This window comes from Schistocerca americana, chromosome 4, assembly GCF_021461395.2.
Source record: "Schistocerca americana isolate TAMUIC-IGC-003095 chromosome 4, iqSchAmer2.1, whole genome shotgun sequence".
NCBI classification, from domain to species: Eukaryota; Metazoa; Arthropoda; class Insecta; order Orthoptera; family Acrididae; genus Schistocerca; species Schistocerca americana.
The window spans coordinates 499,534,670-499,557,000 of record NC_060122.1 but is presented as its reverse complement, the minus strand read 5'-3'; positions in this window follow the sequence as shown (position 1 = coordinate 499,557,000).

The following is a 22,331-nucleotide window of genomic DNA, read 5'->3' as shown; positions in this document are numbered from 1 at the left end:
CAAATTCTTTCTGTCGTGCTGTTATCTGTGGGAGGATGCTGTGGCATTTCAACTATTTGTACTGTTCTGTTATTTCTTCCTGACGTGTTAGGTTCGGGATGATATCGACTGTCTGGTTCGTTCATGATAATTTGTTGTTGCGGATGATTCTGGCTGCTGGAAAGATCTACTGTTATTAAATGTACGCTAAAATCTGTGCTTATTACTTTTACGTCTGTCATGATAGTCCTTGCTATACGGTGCGTTGGGATAGGAATTGAAATGATGTGTTTTCTGTACGTACTGATTTCCTTGTTGCTGTGCGTTACTATTTGGTGGAGCGGCCGCTATACGTGTAGGCGGCGAAACATTAAAGCTTGGTTGGCCTTGCACGTTACATTGTTGGTTAGGTATGCTAACCGGCTGGTTTTGTTGTTGTTGTGGGGTAAAACATCTATTGTTACCAAAATGTGTTTCCTGTTGCTGATAATTTTGACGATACTGATAATTAAAATTTTGTCTGTTATTTAAGTTCTGGTGGTTGTCATTCCTGGAGCGTCTATCACCTTTGCTATTAAAATAGCGTGGCTGGTCGTAATTACTGTATGCTTGTTGCCCTTGGTTATGATGTGAAAAATTTTTGTTTATGAAAGGATAGTCTGATTGCTGAACTTCCAAAAGCTGTAGCAGATCTCTAAATGCCGAAATATTTTCTTTCTGCTGTCCTGTTAAAAGTGATAATCTTAACGATCGTGGTAATTTAGAAATACATAACTGGATAAGTGCTGATTCACTGCATGGCTCACTTAAGTATCGGTTTTGTTGTACCACGTGTTCAAAAAATTGCTTGACAGTGGGAAAATTTGAGTTCTCATAATTCGGTAAGCTAATTAATTGATCCTTGATTCCGCGCTGTGTCGTTTTCGACCAATACGCTGACAGAAAAGCATTCTGAAACTCTTCTACGGAGTAGCATTGTCTCGCGATCGGTCTCATACGAGTTGCCGATTCGCCTTCCAAAAAACTGCAAATAAATTCAAGTTTGTGTGTTACGGGCCAAGTTGGTGGAAAAGCAAAGCTAAATTGTCGTATCCAATCCAAGGGGTGAATTTGTGTTGTGTCATTCTTAAATACCTTAAATTTTCTCACGGATAGAAAATGCTTATAATCAAAATTATCGTCTCTGTATGTCTGAACAGGTTCAGGATTGTATGATAATCTGTTTCTCTGTGACTGTTCGGAATCTAAGTCACGTACTCTCTGTAAATTACCTAAATTATACTGGCTGTGTGAGTGTGAGAAATGTTCGGAATATGGCGTATGCTGTGCTGTGTTAGAGGCTGAAACATTTTTCATCTCTGTCACTTCTTGCTGTAAAGACGACACTTTTCTACGCAATCTATTATTGGACGAACTCATCTCAGTGATTGTCTGCTGTAAATTTTGGAATTCGGGTGTTTGATTGAACGAAATTGGTGACGTGTCGTCTGATTTATGTCATTGTTATTTTCGATAACCTCAATACGACTGGCCAATTCATCAAATTTTTTAGTCAGTGCTTTAACCTGATCATCATTTTTAGTGTCACAAGCATTAATTTGTTTTTGGACTTTACGTGTGGTTTTCTTTAATTTCTTAACGTCTGCTTTAATAGCATCGGGATCCTGTATTAATTCCAACTGTTCCAGTCTGCTGGTCATTGAAAGTCTACTGTGTGAGGTCTGCTTTTTTTTTTTTTTTTTTTTTTTTTTAAGAGTGGAGATTTTATCATGCAATTCAGTGTTCAACTGTTTCATAGTATTAATTTCGTCTGATACTGTCGCAATGTTGGTGTCTACGTATGGTTTTGCTTTCGTAAATAACTTACGCTTATCATCCTGTCTCTGTGCCGTAATTGTTTCCATGACTTGTTTCTTTACTTTATTCTGTTCCTGTATAAATTTACGGTAACGTGTTTCACTGTTTTGTAGGTGGTGATTAAAACTTTCGTCAATTTGGCTGTTCTGTTGTTCGAATTTCTTGTCTACATTCGCATCCAGTGTGCGTGAAAGTTCTGCTGACATTAATTTAAACTCGTCGCGTAACTGTGTTGCGTTTTCTGAACATTGTTTAGCAACTGCACTAATTTCATCTCTAAGTAATTTTGTTGTGGTTGCATGTGTATTACATATTTCTTGTGCAACGGATCTAATTTCTTCACTACTATTCCTAGCACTAGCCATAATTTCCTCACGTAACTGTTTTTTAGTTTCGTTACATTGCTCGATAACGGCTGTAATCTGTTCAGTAAGCTGTTCAGTAGAGGTGTCAAGTTTTTCATTAATCTGTTTGAGATTTTCATGAAGTTGTTTGTAATTGTTGTCTTGTTTTTCATGAGACTGTTTGAGATTTTCATTAAGTTGTTTGTAATTGTTGTCTTGTTTTTCATTCGACTGTTTGAGATTTTCATTAAGTTGTTTGTTCGATTCATTGAGTTGTTGGTTGAGATTTTCATTAAGTTGTTGTTTGAGATTTTCATTATTTTCATTAATTTGTTGTTTGAGATTTTCATTAAGTTGTAGCAATAATGCCATAACTCGATCCATTTCAAAATTAGCTGCTGTATTCTCTGTGCTGTGTGATGGTGTATCTGCATGTGTCACGTTTTGTGTACCGGTAACCATTTGGTCATTGTCTGATTCACAAAAAGGTTTGCCAATCGGATGTGCACTGTTGGTCACTACATCGGAATCAAATAAACTTGACGTGTTTTGTGTATATTGTTCACCTTCGTTAGAATCATTTATCTGTTCACTGTGTAAATTTTTCAAATCAGGGGTGTTAAACTGGGCTGCATTCATTGTAACGGAAAGTGCTGCGTCATCAATTGTTAAATTAAATGTGGACATAACTGAATTTGTTAGTTCATCATTTGGAATAAAATCATTACTGGTGGTCGGCACGCACTGAATGTCAGTAATTGGAGGATTATCCTTAAGGCACTGAGTATCGCTAGTATTATCCGTCAAATTATTGAGGTCGGCTTTTTCGCTCATTGCACATCGCGATGTTTTGTTAGCAGTTTTTCGCTGCATTTTCTCAAATCAAAGGTAAGCACAAAATCAAACAAAGACAAAGCAAAAGTGGAACAAATACAGTGACAACAAAGAGCAATAAATTATCGATGATCTGTGAAAGAAAGAGTGACAAATTAGTAAATGCGTTGCGCCAGATGAAAACTACATTTAACAATAGTGTAAATAAGAGCAGATATATAACTGACTACTTTTCAGAAATTCACAAAGAAAATACGATCCTTCCCAGTTGTCGACAAGTGTAACCTCCCGACAGAAAAGTTCCGAAACCTACCAATAATACAATGTGACTAATCTCTCAATAAAAAATTGCGACTAACTTATAACCTTTCAATAATCGACTGTGAATTTAAACTGCTAAATTTTGGAGGTCAGCATTGCTGCGTCATGGCCTTGAAAGATCATTCTGAATAAATTGAAAATTCTTACCTCAATAAGGTCGCCGGATAACGCATATATATCTGCTCCTATAAAAATTTTTCTGGCACAGCCGAGTGCAATGCTGGCCGATAGATTTGTCATGTATAAAAAGAAACGACTGACTTTTCTTTTCAATAATCAGGATGACCAAGGAATGGAGAAATTAGTAAATTCTTTAAATTGAAATGAATGATTGTCAAAAGTTACTTTTTATGAGAAAAATTATTATTAAGAGATTTTTTTAAACATTTACATGGGACTTGATATAACAATGCTACATATGCGTGAGTCTGCTTTTACCTTATACTACAACACTCAGGCACCGCCATCGCTCCACACGACCGGCCCAGCCAACACGATACACCAGACTGCTCGCTAGCAACTTACTCCTACTACTACACAGTTCGTACTGCAGTCAACACTGCTCTTTGGTCTGAGATTCTCTTATAGCTTACATATCGCAGGCAGCGCGAGCAATCCATTGACATTACATCTGCTAGAGTGCGCTAGCAACAAATTCCTTAATCATGGACCTCTTACAGTATGCAACATCTTCCTTTCTGTCAGCTTGTTAGTCCTAGAACACTTTTTAGGAGACAAACCTGTTAACTTACGTTTTTGAGTGAGCTTAACTCGAAAAAAAAAAAGTTCTTACTTTCTTAGAGGAGCACTCATATCTTCAAGTTTTTAGTAAATAATGGCATTCAAGAAGTCACGTTTCCCAAATTAAATGTAAATATAATAATAATAGACCCGCAACCGAGCGCCTCCCCAGGTGGCGGATAGGGGAATGCCTCCTAGATATAGGTGGTACCGAGGAAATGAAATACTCGGGGCGGACCAAAACTACTTGTAGCGTCTGTTCCCACAGTGGGCGGCTACAAAAGGCGTCTGCTCCACATGTCAGTGGCGGCCTCAACAAACCTCCTGATCTGGAAAGTCAGGTTGTACTCGGCAGCATGCCATACATCCAACTACTAAACATCATGATGGTACAACGAGAAAAATCTCATTACCCCGGGCCCCAGTCAATAGACTGGGATTGTCGTGAGCATCGGATTCCGGGGGCTCACGGACATCATGAGAAGAATCGGAGCTTCTCAAACTCCCTCAAGACCAAACGCAAACACTACATCGGCACACTCAACGTGAACACACTGATGAAGACAGGAAAGATGAAACAACTGACTGACACTCTCGAAAAATTTCAAATCAAAATATGTGCACTGCAAGAAACACGATTCACAGACGAAGACCATTTCAACACGGAGAATTTCAGAATATACAAAGGAAAACCATCGAGACAACTGAAAAACCTAAGGCTTTTTGGCACAGGATTTGCAGTACACAGGTCCATCACGGACAGCATAATCGACTTTTCGTCACCAAACGAAAGAATCAGCACCATCACAGTAAAATCAGCCAATAAATCCTACACTATAATCAACGCACATGCACCGACTAATGACTACAACAGGAAAAACCCGGACGAAATTGATGACTTCTGGACGACAATGGAAGAAACTATCAGAAAAATTCCTGCACATAGAGTCAAAATAATACTGGGAGACTTCAACGCCAAACTCGGAAAAGAAAGATATACAGACATATCACAGGAAAACATACTCCACACAAGGATACCAACAAAAACGGAAAACATCTTATAGACTTTCGCAAAAGCCACGACCTCGCCATTATGTCAACAAAATTCAAGAAACCAACACGAAAACTTACCACGTGGAAATTCCCCAGCGGAAAGCAAGAACTACAAATCGACCACGTAATAGTGCAGAAAGACTCACAAAAAGAAATTTTGAACATAGACACCCGTAAAGGCTACTTCGACTCAGACCACCACCTACTACAGATCAGGATTCGTCTTTTGCCCAAGAAAAAGCTCCAGAAGAACAAAATTGTTAGACCAGATCCAGAATACGTTACTTTAAACCAGACACAAATATTACACAAAATTAAAATGGAGAAAACGACAGACTGGACACAACTTTCACGAAGAATCCGAGAGGCCATGAAACTAGCACAAGCACCACGAACACGGTAACACCGTTGGTGGAACCACACATGTGACCAAGCTATTGACCAACGAATCAGTGCATGGAAAAAATTTAGTAGCCATAAAACCCAAGAGAATTGGATGAACTTCTTGAAAACACAGAAGCAATCAAGCAAAATCATTCGCAGTGAAAACCGTCAGTATGACAAACGGCGACTGACAGAGATCGAATCGGACTTCATGAAGAACAATACAAGAAACTTCTACAGAACGTTCAGAGAAAATATGACTGGATATCAACCACCCAACTTGTGCTTCAGAAGACCGGATGGAACCCTAGAAACCAATACCAAAAACAATTGTGACATTCTGGCAAAGTACTTTGAAAAACTGCTCAACACGGACCCCCCCATGGAAGAAATGATGACAGAAACGAGCACATACAATCCAGATAGTGAACCTCCAACTCTAGAGGAAGTTAAAGAAATAATAAAGTCACTCAAGAATCGTAGAGCACCAGGAGAAGATGGCATCATCGCGGAAATCTGGAAGTTACGAGACCTAGAACTCACCAAAGACATCCACAGGATCTTGGAAGACATCTGGAAGACCATGAAAATTCCTGGCGACTGGAAAACTGCCCTGATACACCCACTACACAAAAAAGGTGACAAGACTGACCCTAACAACTACAGAGGAATATCCCTACTACCGGTCACATACAAGATCCTCTCTAAAGCTTTACTGAACAGACTAGAATGCCAAACCGACCACTTGATTGGGGAATACCAAGCAGGCTTCCGTAAAGGGCGGTCTTGTGCGGAACAAATTTGGAACCTGAAAATGATGTTACAACACAAACAGAACCTGATCATAATCTTTGTTGACTTCAAAAAGGCGTACGACTCTATCGACCGGAAAACTCTCTTCAAAATTCTAACAGAATACAAAGTAGACAACAAAACACGGGCTATCATAGAGCAAACTTTAACCAACACGACCTCCAAAGTAAAGTTCTGTGGGGAACTATCAGAGACCTTTGAAATTCGCACAGGTGTCCGACAAGGCGATGGCCTCTCACCTCTCCATTTCAATCTGGTGTTAGATAAGGTCATAAAAGAATGGGAAACATCACAACAGGGGATAACCTTAGGAAACCTACAGATTAAATGCCCTGCTTTTGCAGACGATTTGGCGATTGTCACGAAAGGTATAAAGGAAACAAAAGACGCTATTGAAAAACTGCACGAAATCGCTTCCAAAACTGGACTACAGATCTTTTACGAAAAGACACAGTTTATGAGCACAAAGATACTCTCATCTCTGAACACAAAGTATGGCACGATTTACAAAACGGCAAACTTCAAATACCTCGGTGAAACACTACAAATGAGTGGACATAACAGAGACACAAACGAAGAAAGAAAGACTAAACTGGACAAGGCATACAAAGTAGTGTGGAATCATTACAACAAGAAGTCTATCTCACAAAAAGCCAAATTACGCCATTACGACACGGTGGTGCTCCCCGAGGCACTATATGCAGCAGAGACCACACTAATCCTAGGGCATACGCGTATCGGACAATTAGAAAAAGTAGAACGGAAAATACTTAGGAAAATATTTGGCGCAACTAACAACAATGGAATATGGATCAAGAAACCTACAGAGGAACTGTACAAACATACGGAGACAATCACAGAAAAGATTAGAAAACGCAGACTACAATTCTATGGACACCTATACAGAATGCCACCACACAGACTGACCAAACAGATCTTTGACTGGGTAACCACTAGAAACAACAAATGGGTGGAAGAGGTAGAAAACGACCTGAACTAGCTCAACATAACAGCAGACACAATAAACGACAGAATAAAGTTCAGAAACATCATTAAGAAAAGTAAACTACATGAGATACAATGCGACAAACGAACAGGCATAAAATGGACCGAAGAACGCAAGCAAAATCACAGCCAGAAGATGAAAGACATATGGGCAACCAAAAAGGCAATCAAGATGAAGCCGAAGACGCAAAGCCGACAAGAAGCATGGACAGAGGACCGGAAACAGAAACACAGCGAGCGAATGAGGGAAGTTTGGGCAGCAAGGAAGGCAGCAAAAGGAACTGGCCATGTAGTTTAGTCCAAATGCGCTCTTTAAGGGCAAAACACCAATAATAATAATAATAATAATAATAAAAGTTTATTCACTGGGGATTGGGAAACACTCTCTGGTCACCAGAACACAGATAAACTCACTCAGAGGGACTGAAGAAGTACTGAGCTAATCGGTAGCAGAACAGTAACGGTAAAATAATGTTACTTAGCATAGCCAGTAGATTTAAGAGCCAAGAAAGACATAAGGAAAGGCTACTAAAACACCTTCTATGGTTATAAAACGAACCCCTATCTGTATTGTTTTTACTCACGATAGACTGAAAGACAGGGAAGGGAGAAACTGAGAGACAGAGAGAGAAAGAGACAGAATGAGAGAGAGAGATGGAGACAGAAACAAGGGAGTCTCGAGGCGTTTGTTACCATAGTGCTATGTTAAATTACTTGAACGTTGTCAGTCTATACACTGGTCATCAGCGTGACTGTCAAACGTAGCCCATTCAAGACACGTGATATCAGCCCATTTCATAGCGGCTATGTCGTGGGTGCGAAGCACACTCCACCAACAACATGGTAAGATGGGTTACTGAGTATAGATAGAGACGTAGACGGAGAATTTATCTATAGGTAACAACAACGAGTTAACAGTCATACTAACCATAACCACATTTCGTCAGTGATATTCATAAAACCCCATATATGTACCTCTGCAAACTACACGAAGTCGGAGAATTTAACACTGCTACTGGTACAGCGACAAGGAACGCTTGAAATATGGAGCGTGGTCCTGGTTCACGCAGGGTGCCGGATACGAGTACATCGAGAACGCTACTGAGAGTATCCAGCGCTAAATCATTTAGTTCTAAGTCATAGGTGCAGATTTTAAAGCGTGCGTTTGATTTCCATTGAATTAGGCACCTGGACCTAGGTACTTTTGTCCCGCTAATTCTCCCCCCCTCACCCCCCCCAAAAAAAATTGCGCCATCTATTCCCTTAACGCTGGCCTTGTTTCAGAAAACCAGTACATGATCTTTGCACATAACGTCTGAAAAGCAAAAAGTGTTGTATATTCTGAAAAGTCGTAATTGACTGTGAAAAAAAAACACCGGAAAACGACAAAAAGTAAAAACTAAACCAAACAATGAAGTGATTTACTAGCGAACCTGGCAATGCCTTGCAAATGATTATATATATATATATGGGAACTGGGTATAGGCGCTAATGACATTGTCCTCCCCTCTCCCTCTCCCTGTCCATCTCCTTTTCCTCTTTCTGTCTGCACATCTCCTTCTTCTTCATCCCTCTCTATCCATCATTTAATCCCCCTCCCTCACTCCGTCACTCTATCTCCTCTTCCGCCCTCTCTATATCAATTCCCTCCCTCCCCCCCTCCCTGTACACCAGCTCTTCCCTCCCCCTTCCCTCTTCTGATAGTGAGTTTTGTTTATTGCGACTGCAAACGAAAGCTTGGTTAAGAACTGAGTGGGTAAATCTGTTGCGATCTTGGCTACAAGGTAGAGACAGACACCTTTCCGGCTGTGGATACTGCCTTCAACGACAATACTGAACACTGTTTTAATCTGTGAATGATCAACAGATGGCCCTCCAGCAGGTATATAAAAAGACGCGCTTATTCGAATGCAATGTGGTGTCTACGAGAAACCATCGAGGCGTCCTTTCCGACTCTCACACCGGTAACACAGAGACAGTCGTAGGTCGGTCAACAGTTCAGCGGTGTCGACATTTTGGCTGCTAATGGGGATCACTTTGAACACATAAAATAAACTTCCCGTCGTGCAAGGATTGCAATGGTATGCCATTTTGTTCCATTGATACTATCAATGAGTGTCTACGTTTTTCTGGATCTCTCTGTGTACGTAAAATAGAGTCAATAGGATACACTACATAGTGTTCCACCTCCCTTGTGTCTCCTTCAATCAGAACCTAGTATTGAATTGAAAGAGGCAGTTACAATGTAGCCCCATCTATGGTCACAAGTATGAATTACTTATCAAAGAATCCATAGCACACTTCCTTCTCCTCTCCACTAATCTTAGCGTAGTGTTTTAGTAATCATTAAAATGAAAGAGGCAATTACAGTGTAGCTCATCTCAGCTGTTTTCAAAATTTTTTGATCGACTTGAATTATTTATAAAGCAAGTGCGTCACCTAACTTCTCTCTTCTCAAATCAAAGCCTGGGATTAAAATTTAATAGCTCTGTCTGGGCTGCCCTCAAAAGTATCCGAAATATTTATCACAAATTACGGCAAAGTGTATGAATTGCGTAAAATACCGAAAAATTTTGTCAAATATGTTTCTATCACTGCCTTCAGAAACAGTTGCTTGTAGCATGTTATTTATGTGTGAGTAGTAAGTAGTTGTCAAACATGAGTTTTACTTGAAATACTGTTCTACAAACCCTGAAAAATGCCTAATAAAATCAAATGTTGTTTAACGCCTCAGTTTCCTGCTCTGGTAAAATAGTCAAAAGTTAGATCCTTGTATCATGAGTTTGTTATTGTCAGCAGCAGATATTTGGGCTGGTAAAAGCGTTAAGCGTTCGCTAATTCTGCCACACTTGGTGTAAGCCTTAAAATAACTGGTTTACATCTCTATGATTTTGAAAAAAGGGGTGCAATGCTCTTCCCGAGTCTGAAATGGTCGTAAAATATGTCTGCAACACCAAAAATTTAATGTTTGTGTCAAGTACTGTAGTGTTAATTTTTACATACACATACAGCGTCGTGAAATTAGTGCCTAAAATTTGACTGACAACACTACGGTAAGTACTCCTATGCTGTTTCCATGCCTAAATAGTAACAGATAACAGTTGGTTTTAGAAGTTTGTCATAAGTGTGTTCGATATTGTAACACTAACCCGATCAGGCTTATAACACAAGAAAATTCGTGTTAGAATAATACACTAAGCAGGCGAGCACACAAGGGAACTAACAGTCTTTATTCTAACATACAGGCATAAATTATGTAGATAAAACAATATGGCATCCGCCCGCTGGTCACTTGACAAGAGGACAGAGGACAACAAATTAAAACAGAAACAAGGAAAATGGCTCACTAGAAGGTTCTACTGTCCACTAACACCAACACTTTCCCGCGTCCAGGACAACAGACAGGATAACACAGTCTACACAGGCAAACAATCTACTATAGCATCTACAAGCAAAACACGTAAACAAGCAATGGGCTCAGTGACTTATCACTAATAGACAGCTTCTCCATGTTTTCCGTTGAAAACAATAATGGTGCACTTATTTAACATAATGGCCCCACCACGGAAATACACTTAAATGCACTTGCGGCAGAACCAAATCCCTCGCAGCCTTCACTTGTTTCTTCACAGCAACAAATAATTCAAAAACCAACTTCGCTGATCCCAGTACACACCACTACCAACTCTGACGACTATCAATGCCTACCACCTGCGTTTATGGCATGGGAAGCACCATCTGTTACCACAGCTCCACGATGTCTATGATACAACTGGCCATGCAACGAACTGGCCATTTCAGTCCAATTCTGCTGCTCTCATGCTGTTCTTGGCTCCACACACTCTGCTTCCTCAGGGTCCAGCAGGTCATAGTAGACGACGTGGCCTATTCTACACCATATTTTAGATCTATGTGACGATGCTATGCTGATTATATTTATATGTTTTGACGATGCCATTATGGCCGTATCACTTTAGGACATGGTGTAAAAAAGATCTGAGGATGGTCATTACAGTTGAAACCGGTCATCGTCTAAAGAACTCATTTTGTGATCATAGACTGGAATAAAAAACTTATCACTGGAGAAAACCTCAAAGGGTAATTCCAGCACAGATCTTTTTTAACTATATGGACTCTTACACTATTATTTCAATTACTAAATAAAATTGGAAAGTATCATTTTAGACATAGGGAATAGCTTCTAACTACTAAATTTGTGCCGTTAGAAATGGTTCGTGAAACCCTGCGACTGTAAAATTAGTGGGTTTGTTTATGAAACAACTTTTTTGTTGTTAGTCGCGATTTTATTTTTATTTATACTTTGCATGGCACGTTTCTTGCGTTTCCCATTTTCAAGTCCGTTTTCTATGTGTTTCTTGTTGCTGTTGTGGTTTTCAGTCCGAAGACTGGTTTGAGGCAGCTTTCCATGCTCCTCTACCCTATGTAAGCCTCTTCATCCCAAAACATCTACTGCAATGTGCATCCTTCAGGATCTGCTTCCTGTACTCATCCGTTATTCTCCCTCTACGGTTTTTACCCCCCACGCTCCCATCCGGTACTAATTTAGGGATCCTTTGATGTCTCAGAATGCGACCTATCTATGGATCCTTTCCTTTAGTCAGGTTGTGTCACAAATTTCTTTTCTCCCCAATTCTGTTCAGTACCTCTTCATCAGTTACCTGATCTACCCATCTATCAGCATTCTTCTTAGCACACATTTCAAAAGCTTCTATTCTCTTCTTGTCTAAATTCTTTGTTGTCCATGTTTCAATTCCGTATGCGGGAACACTTCAGACAAATGCCTTCAGAAAAGAATTCCTAACACTCAAATCTATATTTTATGTTAACAAATTTATCTTCTTGAGAAACGCTTCTCTCAGCATGGCCAGTCTACATTTTATATACTCTCTACTTCGACCATCATCCGTTACTTTATTGCCCAAATATTAAAAACCCTCTGCCACTCTCAGTGTCTAGTTTCCTAATCTAATTCAGTCAGCTTCACGTGACTTAAAATGGCTACATTTCATTATCTTTATTGATGTCAATCTTATATCCAACTTTCAAAACGCTATCCATTCGTTTCAACTGCTCTTCCAGATACTATGCTGTCACTGACAGAATTACAATGTCAGCGGCAAACCTCAAATATTTTATTCGTTCTTGCTGAATTCTTATCCCTTCTACAAATTTTTCTTTCGTTTTCTTTACTGCTTGTTCGATGAACAGATTAACATCTGGGATAGGCCAGAATCCTGTGTCACTCCCTTCTCAACCACTGCTTCCTTTCTATCCCTCTCGACTCTTATAGCTGCCGTCTGGTTTCTGTACAAGTTGTAAACGACCTTTCGTTCACTGTATTTTACCCCTGCTACCTTCATAATTTGAAAGAGAGTATTTCAATCAACATTGTCAAAAATTTTCTCTACGTCTACAAATGTTATAAACGTAGGTTTGCCTTTTCTTAACCTTTCTACTAAGATAAGCCGTTGCCTCACATGTTCCTACATTTCTTCGAAATCCAAACTGGTCTTCCGCGAGGTCGCTTCTACCAGTTTTTCATTCTTCTGTAAGGAATTCGTGTGAGAATTTTGCAACAGTAACTTATTAAACTGATGGTTCGGTAATTTTCACACCTGTCAGCAACAGCTTTGTTTGAAAGTCGAATTACTATGTTGTTCCTGAAGTCTGAGGGTGTTTCGCCTGTGTCATACAACACCAGATAGAGGAATTTTGTCATGGCTGGCTCTCCCAAGGCTATCAGTAGCTCTGATAGAGAGTCGTCTATTCCTAGGGCCTTGTTTCGACTTAGGTCTTTCAGTGCTCTGTCAAATTCTTCTAGCAGTATTATATCTGCCATCTCATGTTCATTTACATCCTCTTCCATTTCTACAATATTGTCTTCTAGTTCTTCTCCTTTGTGTAAACCTTGTATATACTTCTTTCGCTTTTCAGCGTACCCTGCTATGCTTAGGACTGGTTTTTCATCTGAGCTCTTGGTATTCATACGGCTACTTCTGCTTTCTCCAAAGACGCCTTTAGTTTTTCTGTAGGCGGTATACACCTATCCCCTAGTGAAACACCCTACTTAATCGTTACGTTTTTTCTCTAGCCACTTATGTTAAGCACTTTCGTACTTCGTATCAACCTCATTTTCTAGATTTTTGTATTCTGTTTCGCCTGCTTCCTTCACTACATTTTTATATTTTCTCCTTTCATCAATAAAATTCAGTATCCCCTGTGTTATACAGGGATACCTACATAATCCTCATTTACTCAACTATGCGAAGAAGAGTGGCTTGACAGAATTCATTCTTGGTGTGGTGGATGGCAGATTGCTAAATATGTACAAAATATCAGTGATACTAGGAAGACTATTCAATATATACATTGAAGAAACAATGACAGACGTAAAAGAAAGGCTGACGAGTGAGATTCAACACAACGCAAATAAGTGAAATTTTCGAATACTTGAAGATGTGGCCACCATAATTTCAAACAATAGACCTTTTCTTTCATTAACTTTGTCACTGTTGTAACTTGTTGCTGGAATGCATAATCAATTACTTTTTACATCATAACTCAGTAATAAAATCTATAAGGTACATGTACTTTTCATCTTCCTCAGGTACATGTAGGATCTCGGATTCCTCTATGAAACTGAGTCTCGTTTCAGAATCGTTGGTTAAAGCTGTGTGCTCATAGCTGACGTTAATGTAGAGTAGTGATACGTATGTAGCATGTTATACTGGGAGTCAGTTTCATCCACTATGTCTAAATCTGAGGAAGAGCGGGGAAGGCCAGAGAGAGTGATGGAGGTTGTTTGGGCTCAGCCTGTAGCCAGGAAGGGCGAGTTATTGTACGGAAGTCTACGATACTGGCGTAGTACCAACAGATAGTACCAGCTGACTAAGTACACGCGCATATCTACTGTGAATAACATTTTCTACCGTCCGTGCAGATGAACGAAAAGATAGATTTTGAGAGAACTAGCGCTAGCTGCGTTATAGGCTCGCGATTTATATATTCCATTCGTTAGCGAAGGTTGCAGTACGTACAAGCAGGACATCTCCTTTCTTTTACGCTGTCTCTTCCTCACGATCAGCTAACCTAATGCACGGATTCCATATAACTGACTGGCGTATTCACAGCAGTTACTGCCATTACATCCATTATCGGTGGACTGTCACGTGAGCGCCGTCCGATGTACTGCATTACAAAGGGACCACTGTGCCTTATTTAACGTGTGATTCATTTTTTCTCCGGTCAGTTTGCTTGGATTCGCTACTACATGAGCACACCCATACATGACTTCTAACAACGTTGGAACGTTGGGATTTACCAATGCATGCAGCAACTGGTAAAACAAAAAAAACACAACAGAGTGAAATGGATGAATTTTGTAGCGGCAACTACACATAACTGCAAATTTAGAGAAGTTACTAAAAATATAGGCAGCGAGGTCTACAAGAGACTTTGCAGTGATCCGTCTTCATACCTGGTGAAGTATCAAAGAGTGTACTTAAACACATCCTTAATGTGCTACTTAAAGTTGAACTATCTGAATGCTCCCACGTAATACAATCTAGGTAACTGTGCAAAGGCATGAAGAATATGGAATACTCTGCCTGCATTTGAGATCCAAAAAGTCATGATAAGCATAGATCACAAGAAAATCAGAGTTACATAGCGAAAAATACGCTCCACGACAAAAAAGAAAACACGTATCACGAAGGAATTACCCAAATGAGACGGAAATCGGCAGATGTGATGTACATTTAGACTCAAACAAATCATTAAAATTTCAGAAATATTGAAAGACCTAAAGAGCAAGAGTTTCAGAAACCGATTAAGTTAATAATGTGATGGTCCACCTCTGCCCCTTATGGTAGCAGTTATTCTGCTTGGCATTTGTTGACAGAATTGTTGGATGTCCTCCTGAGGCACATTGTCCCAAATCCTGACCACCTGGCGAGTTAGGTCGTCAAAATTCGGCGTCGGATAGAGGACCCTGCCCATAATGCTCCAAACGCTTTAGTTTGGTGAGAGATACGGCGACCTTGCTGGAAAAGATAGGGTATGGCAAGATTGAAGACAGGGAGTAAGAATTCCCGTCATGTGCTGGAGAGAATTGCCTTGCTGAAACGAAAGCGCATGATTGATGTAAGCCCAGGATGTCTCGTGTAAGCCCAGAATGGCTTGCGACGAAGGGCAACAAAATGGGGGGTAGAATATTGTCGACGTACCGCTGTGCTGTAAGGTTCTCGCGGATGACAACCAAAGAGATCGTGCTTTGAAATGAAATGGCCTCTCATGCCTTTACTCCTGTTCTACGGTCGTATGGCGTGCGACAGTCAGGTTAGAATCCTACCGCTGTCTGCGGCGTTTCCAGATACGTCTTCGGCGTGGAATCTCATTGACTGGAGTATAATTACTCGCAGTGATGAGTCCCCCTACGAACTGAGCCCGATGACCAACGAAGACGTGTATGGAGAAGCCCCAGACAGTGGTGAGATTCTGTCATCCCCCATAAGTCCCAGCAACCAGGAGTGATGATCAGGGCTGCCATTTCTCTTCATAGTAGCACCCTTTTGGTTGTCATATTCGGCATCCTTACAGCACAGCGGTACTTTGACAATATTTTACTCCCCTTTTTATTGCCACTCATGGCATTACATCTTGGGCTTATATTTCAGCCAACTAATGTTCGCCCGCACAAGGCGAGATTTCCTACCGCTTGTCTTCATGATCGCCAAACCCTACCTTGGTCAGTGAGGACCCCAGATCAATCCCCAGTTGAGAAAGGTTGGAGCATTGTGGGCAGGGGCCCGCACTCAGTTCGGGATTTTGACGATGTGACACGCCAATTGGACAGAATTTGGCATCACATCCTTCTGGTCATCCAACAGCTCTATGCAAAGCCCAATAACTTCTTGCACAATGGCCAAAGGTTGGCCAACATGTCGCTGACTTGATCGTTTTCTGAAACTCTTTCTCTTCAATAAATCATCCAGTTTTCCTGAAATTGTAATCATTTGTTTGCCAGTCTATGTACATCACATCTGCCGATTTCCGACCCATTCGCATAATTCGTTCGTGGCGCCTCCTTTTCTCTTTTTTCTTTCTTAGAGTTTATATTACGGATGTGTTTTGTTCAATGTCACAATACATCTTCACTTCTACAATCTGTCAGATGCAGTTAGAATTTTAATAACCAACTTCTTAGAATCTCGATTCCTTAATACATCTACAACAGATTCCACCATAAACCATAGCAATATCAGTTAAAGATTAAAAATACTTCATACTCAATGATTAAAGTTGAAAATGTTAGCATGTGGTCATTCTCGAGAAGAAATGACTAATCGTCAGTTGTGTGCATAGCAAGAGGAGATTTAAAACTGATTTAGCCTTACAATATGTGAAAACGAAATTTTAGCCTGCTGCTTCTAAATGTAATGTACTGAAATTGTAACATATATTTTGTAGATATACAAAAGATGTAAACTGAAAATCTAAAGTAATGTGAATGTAATATAAAGAGTTTTTTACTATATACTGTAAAAGTTTTATTATTGATAAAATATGTCACATTGGTTATAGATGTAGAAGAGGTACTCTACTGAAACTGTTAACTATGCGTTTTATGTGTATTATGAAAATTTACTGTAATTCACTAATTAACGATGCATTACGAAAATGTAATTATAATGTTGTAGTTGTAGATATAGAAAAAGTATAGTCAATGTGTTATGATAATGTAACAAAACACCTGCAAGATATATTTTGAGCTACGTGTCTCAGTATTTTTCTTGCAATCTATACATATCCTGCATTGCTGTTTGAACGTACATTTCAAACAGAATACTCCACTTCCTTCATGCCTTTGCACGATGGTCTGTGTTACATCACATAATAGCTTTCAGAATGAGCACGTGTAAGGACCTGTCTGTGTACAAAGACGCTAAGTATTTACCTGGAGAACAATTCATTTACAAACACCACACAGCTGGCTTGTAGGAGCCCCCACCCCAGAGAGAGGGGAGGAGGGCCGGGAGAAGCACGATGATGTAATGTGTTTGCTACTGGATGTAGGCTACGCGACGGTCAAAAGTCAAATTTGATCTAGAATGTCCTTTGCATTCCTCTCGGGAGCCAGAAAGTCCATTGCAATCCTCCCACGACCCAGAATTCGCATCGTCCTCCTACTTGCTACTAAAGCAGATATTATGTTACTCTGAAAGTGGAAGTTTCAAGTCAAACTAAGTAACGTCGAGACTCTCCGCAACAGAGCGCAGAGGGCCGATAAAGATCTGGATATTGGAATATGAAGATGTTCTATTAATGTAATGTGATCTGAACAACCTAATTTACTATTTTTTGGTTTGCATACCATGTACAGAATGAGGATGAAATAGGAGAGAAAACCTAATCATATGTATAGATGAGGGCGCTTGAATCGTAAAAGGGTTTGAAAGCACAGTAGTAATTTAATAACAGATATTCATCACACATAGTGGAGATTATACAGGTATATGCATCACAGGAGCTCGCCAGCGCTAGCTTTAACCACTTAAGCTGTCAATGCAAAATCTCACGGCCAGACCCAGTCCTCCAAATGTCAAACCGTGTACATCCCACAGTGCTAGCATCGAAATCATATGATACCCGCACAGGGAGAGGCATTGTCTTTGTTCGTCAGACTGCTTTGCTTTTGCGCAAAATATGGTAGACCAGTGTCTCTGTCTCATAGTGTCTGTATACGACCACAGCTCCTGGCCTTGTGGCTATCGTTGCTGCCTTTGTATCACAGGGTGCCGGGTTCGATGCCCCGCCGGGTTGGGGCATTTCTCCGCCCGGGTACTAGGTGTTTGTGTTGTCCTCATTTAATCATCATTATCATCATCATCATTCGTGATAGCGGCCAGATTGGACTGTGTAAAATTTGGGACTTTTTACAGGCGCTGGCTACCGCGCAGTTGAGCGCCCCACATGCCAAACATCATCGTCAATTGGGTCTGTACAGTTGGATGCACAGTTCCTTCGGACATGCACAGATTCCCATACGTTGCCACGAAATACATTTGAGCAGTGTCTATGTTACAGTGTCTGTATAGCTTGAGGCAATGTTCCTTCGGAATTCACGAATGTCCAAAGGAACATTGTATCGAACTATACACTGCAAACTACAGACATTGCCCGAGTGTAATTTTTTTACGTTGTTTCTAAGTCTCTGTGACCTCTCTGCATATGCATGAGTGTTGATGTGTTAACGTTGGTAATACACTAGTTTCACGGAGTTTTGTGGAATATGGAATTCGACTTCGTGCCAAGAAAATGACGGTCGAATACTTTTAACTGAAAACGGTAACGCCAACTACAATTTGGGATGATATGACGAACGGTGATGTTCTCCATGGAGCTCTATAAAATCGGGGACCCCTCGAGCCCTTGACTAAATTACCAGTTTTTCCCGGAAGATGCATCCCGAAATCAGAAACGAAACATCATAAGCTGCCCAGATAGCCGCGCACTTACCACGCTGTTTCAGGGATTCAGGGAGGCGTTGTGGCCCCAGATCGAATCGGATTGTTGCAGTAACGACGAATTCCGGTGTGCTGGCCACCCGGGATGTGGTTTTCAGACTGATCCCCACATACGGCTTGTTGAATACCGGACGGGTACCCACATTCTGCCGCAGCTACGCTATTCGCAAACATGTCTAAAAACGTCCGTTTCTTGACCATGATGTAATACGAGACTCATACAGAAGGGGTACACAAATTGCCTCTCAGGAGGGAAGGTATGGCGACAGGAAGGGAATCCGCCGACACTCTACCACTAACATCGCCAAATCCAGATGAACAGCCGACACTGTGTATACATGGCATAAAGACAGGAAAAAGAAGAGGAGCCGAAACTTTCTGTTAATTCGGACATTTTCTAAAGCACAAGACACATTATGTGATCGAGCGGTCAAACAAATGCTACGAAAGGGTTTTGATGGCACAAGCAGCATTTGGGTACTGCAATGAATCAATGGTAACAGGTGAAAATTTCTGCTCGTGCTAAGTGTGTTCCAAACCCGGCCTCGCCAAAATTTTCACCTGTTATCACTGATTCATTTCGTTGCCCAAATGTGACTAATGTCATTGAAAACCTTTGAAAACCTACATTGCAATGCACAGTTTGGCTGTCCAGTTTCACATATAATAATAATAATAATAATAATAGAATACTGTACAATTAAGTACCGCTCATGTAGTAGTAGCAGCTAGTTTAGTTGTAGCATCACAAGTATTGTGACGTTTTGCACTATGGTAGTGAACGACTTAGATGTAGAATTGGATTTGTTCACACTAATAAGTAATTCCATGAACGGCCATAGCTCAGTCACTTCAATTTCTATAATTTTAGTTAGCTGGTTAATGAAAAAAGTAGAGAATCTTGCGAGTGGCAGCCAGAGTTTCAGGTTCTTTCTCTTCTGTAAATATTGTCTAACGGCCTGTCTGTCATATTTTTTATCATTATTTTTCCAGTTTTTATTAATATACTGATCAGCCACAACATTACGACCCCGTCATACTATCGATATGAACTCATTCAAACCATTGCAGAGTCGCCTGGTAAGGAATGACTGCCAGTCAAACACACGCACTGTGCATGCAAAACATACAATAAAATATTTACGTTTTTGGGTGGGTTATTTGTTGAAATTATCGTTTATACTCCATAGTTAGCTAGTAGTGCACAGATATTAATGAAAAGTGGCACAAACACTTTCTTGAAAAGCGAAGTGCACATTTTGCTTGTGTGTTATGCAACTGATGTATTGCTCACTGTCTCGAAGAATATAATCTTTGGTGTGGGTCATAAATAACATTGAATTATCTTGAAATAGTAAGCGATAATAGCTCTATTTGAAGAAAAATTTATTACGTTTTTTCTCACATAAGCTTCAGCTAGGTATTACATAGCCTTACCTGATAGATAATACGTACAGTAGGAAAAACGTGTAATCTCGAATGGCATAATGTTATGAATTGTCTATGAAAACATTGTATCTTCTACTTTCGAAAAAAAAATCGAACTTCATGCTAGTGGCTCATATACTCAGTGACTGATCTATGGCAAAATTAAATATGATAGGGTTTTTGACAGCAAATAAATAAGTGATGGGACCTAATTTTATCACAATTATAACTTCATAGTACTAAACATTAAATTTAAATACTCCGAAAAGACGCTTTTTTAGGGTGGATAAAATATAAGAACGTCCAATTAACTGATAAAATTATGAACAACTCATTTTCTTAAGAAAATTTTGTTCTTGCTCGATTAGTGGGAGCTATTGGCTAAAGGTATGAGAATCGTTAGGTGTAAGAAACATTATCTGCTTTTTAACTATCTACACTTTCTTGTCGAGATTACAAGTTACTGTACACAGTCTTTGATACGAATTTTGTCTGGAAATTTTCAAACTGATCTAGTTGAAGAGGGATTTGGGAAGTACAGAATCTTAGCTCATAACAATCCCACAAATGTTTGATATGGGAAAAAGTCTGACGTTAAGGTTTTCCTTAATATTTGTAATTAATGCGTCAGTCGGAGACAAATTAATATCACAGAGCCATAAAATAAATACAGAGCATAAAAGTCACATTTTTTCCCATATAGGCTTCTCTCTCCCTATCGGACTTTTTTTTTGCGCTGAGTTATAGGTATTTACATACCTCTATGGCTACTGCCCAGATACAAGCCATAACATTGAATATGATGTTTGAAACAATAATTTAGTTTTTGACAAGCATGCGGTGTATGTGGAATCTCTTAAATTGCTAATGAACTTGTATGTAGGAGTGATTTACCAATGATAATGTGTTGTCATCAAATTTTGAGCATACACCCATATATGATTGCCTGGATGGATAAAAATTTATTATCAGAGGGTATTCTACAATGAAAATAACCTCTGAATTTTTGTTCAAAAGGGGACAGACAGAGAAACCAGTAAACACAAAAAATCCAAGGGTGCCTTATATTCATTATATCTTCCAGTAGTCAGCTACAAAGAGAAAATATTGAAGGAGTACAGGCTAGTTTTGCAGAATAGTTATCCTCTGTTAATTACACTGAGAGCCCTCCATCAACTGTTAAAAAATGTAAATGGAATTATAGAAAGTAGAAAATTTAAAAAAGATAGTAAACCTAATTTTTATGTTATCTCTTCACAAAGTTAACTCTCAAGAGAATAGATTGAGGAGGAAAGGTTTGGTTACTTGATTTGTTTTTAGTGTCAGCTTTTTTTTATAAGAGATGTCTTGTATTTTTCTTTCTAGTGATAATGTGAAAATAATTGGCTCTGAATGAAAATGTTGGTGATTAGTCCACATAGCTTTGTAGAGAAACAACTATTAAGAGATTTCTGAATAAATTGGCTACTCTGTACAAACATCTTTTGCTTGTAACTGAGTGTGTCGTCTTCTATGTTAGCTAGGTGGCTTATTTAATAATATGTTCTTGTAATAATGTAATTTCCTATACCATTTGAAAAGTTATGTAGCGCTTTCTTTTTCTTGATCATAATTTTTAATTCTTTCTTGTATACTCCCTGTGACAATACTTATTACATCCTTATCGGCAGTGTTGGAGCTATTCCAATCTAAATATTTTCTGTGATAGATGAATTATAAATTTTATACGTATATAGCTCAGTTTTTTTTAAGCTACTTAATGTTGTGTATAATTTCCTTCTTAATTATGTTCTGATAAAAACCAGTAGTTTTCCTGATCTATTTTACTAAAGAGCTAAAATGGTCGCTGTATCTCATTTTGCGAGTGAGTGTTCCAGGGCCAAGAAATTTTTTTGAGTATTTCATGTAATTATTTCGTAATTTACAGATTTAAATGCTATCGTAATCTGCTCATTAACAGGCATAATTCTATGTTAAATGCATAGCACAATAATTCAGATACTAAAGTTCCAAACTGTGTATATGT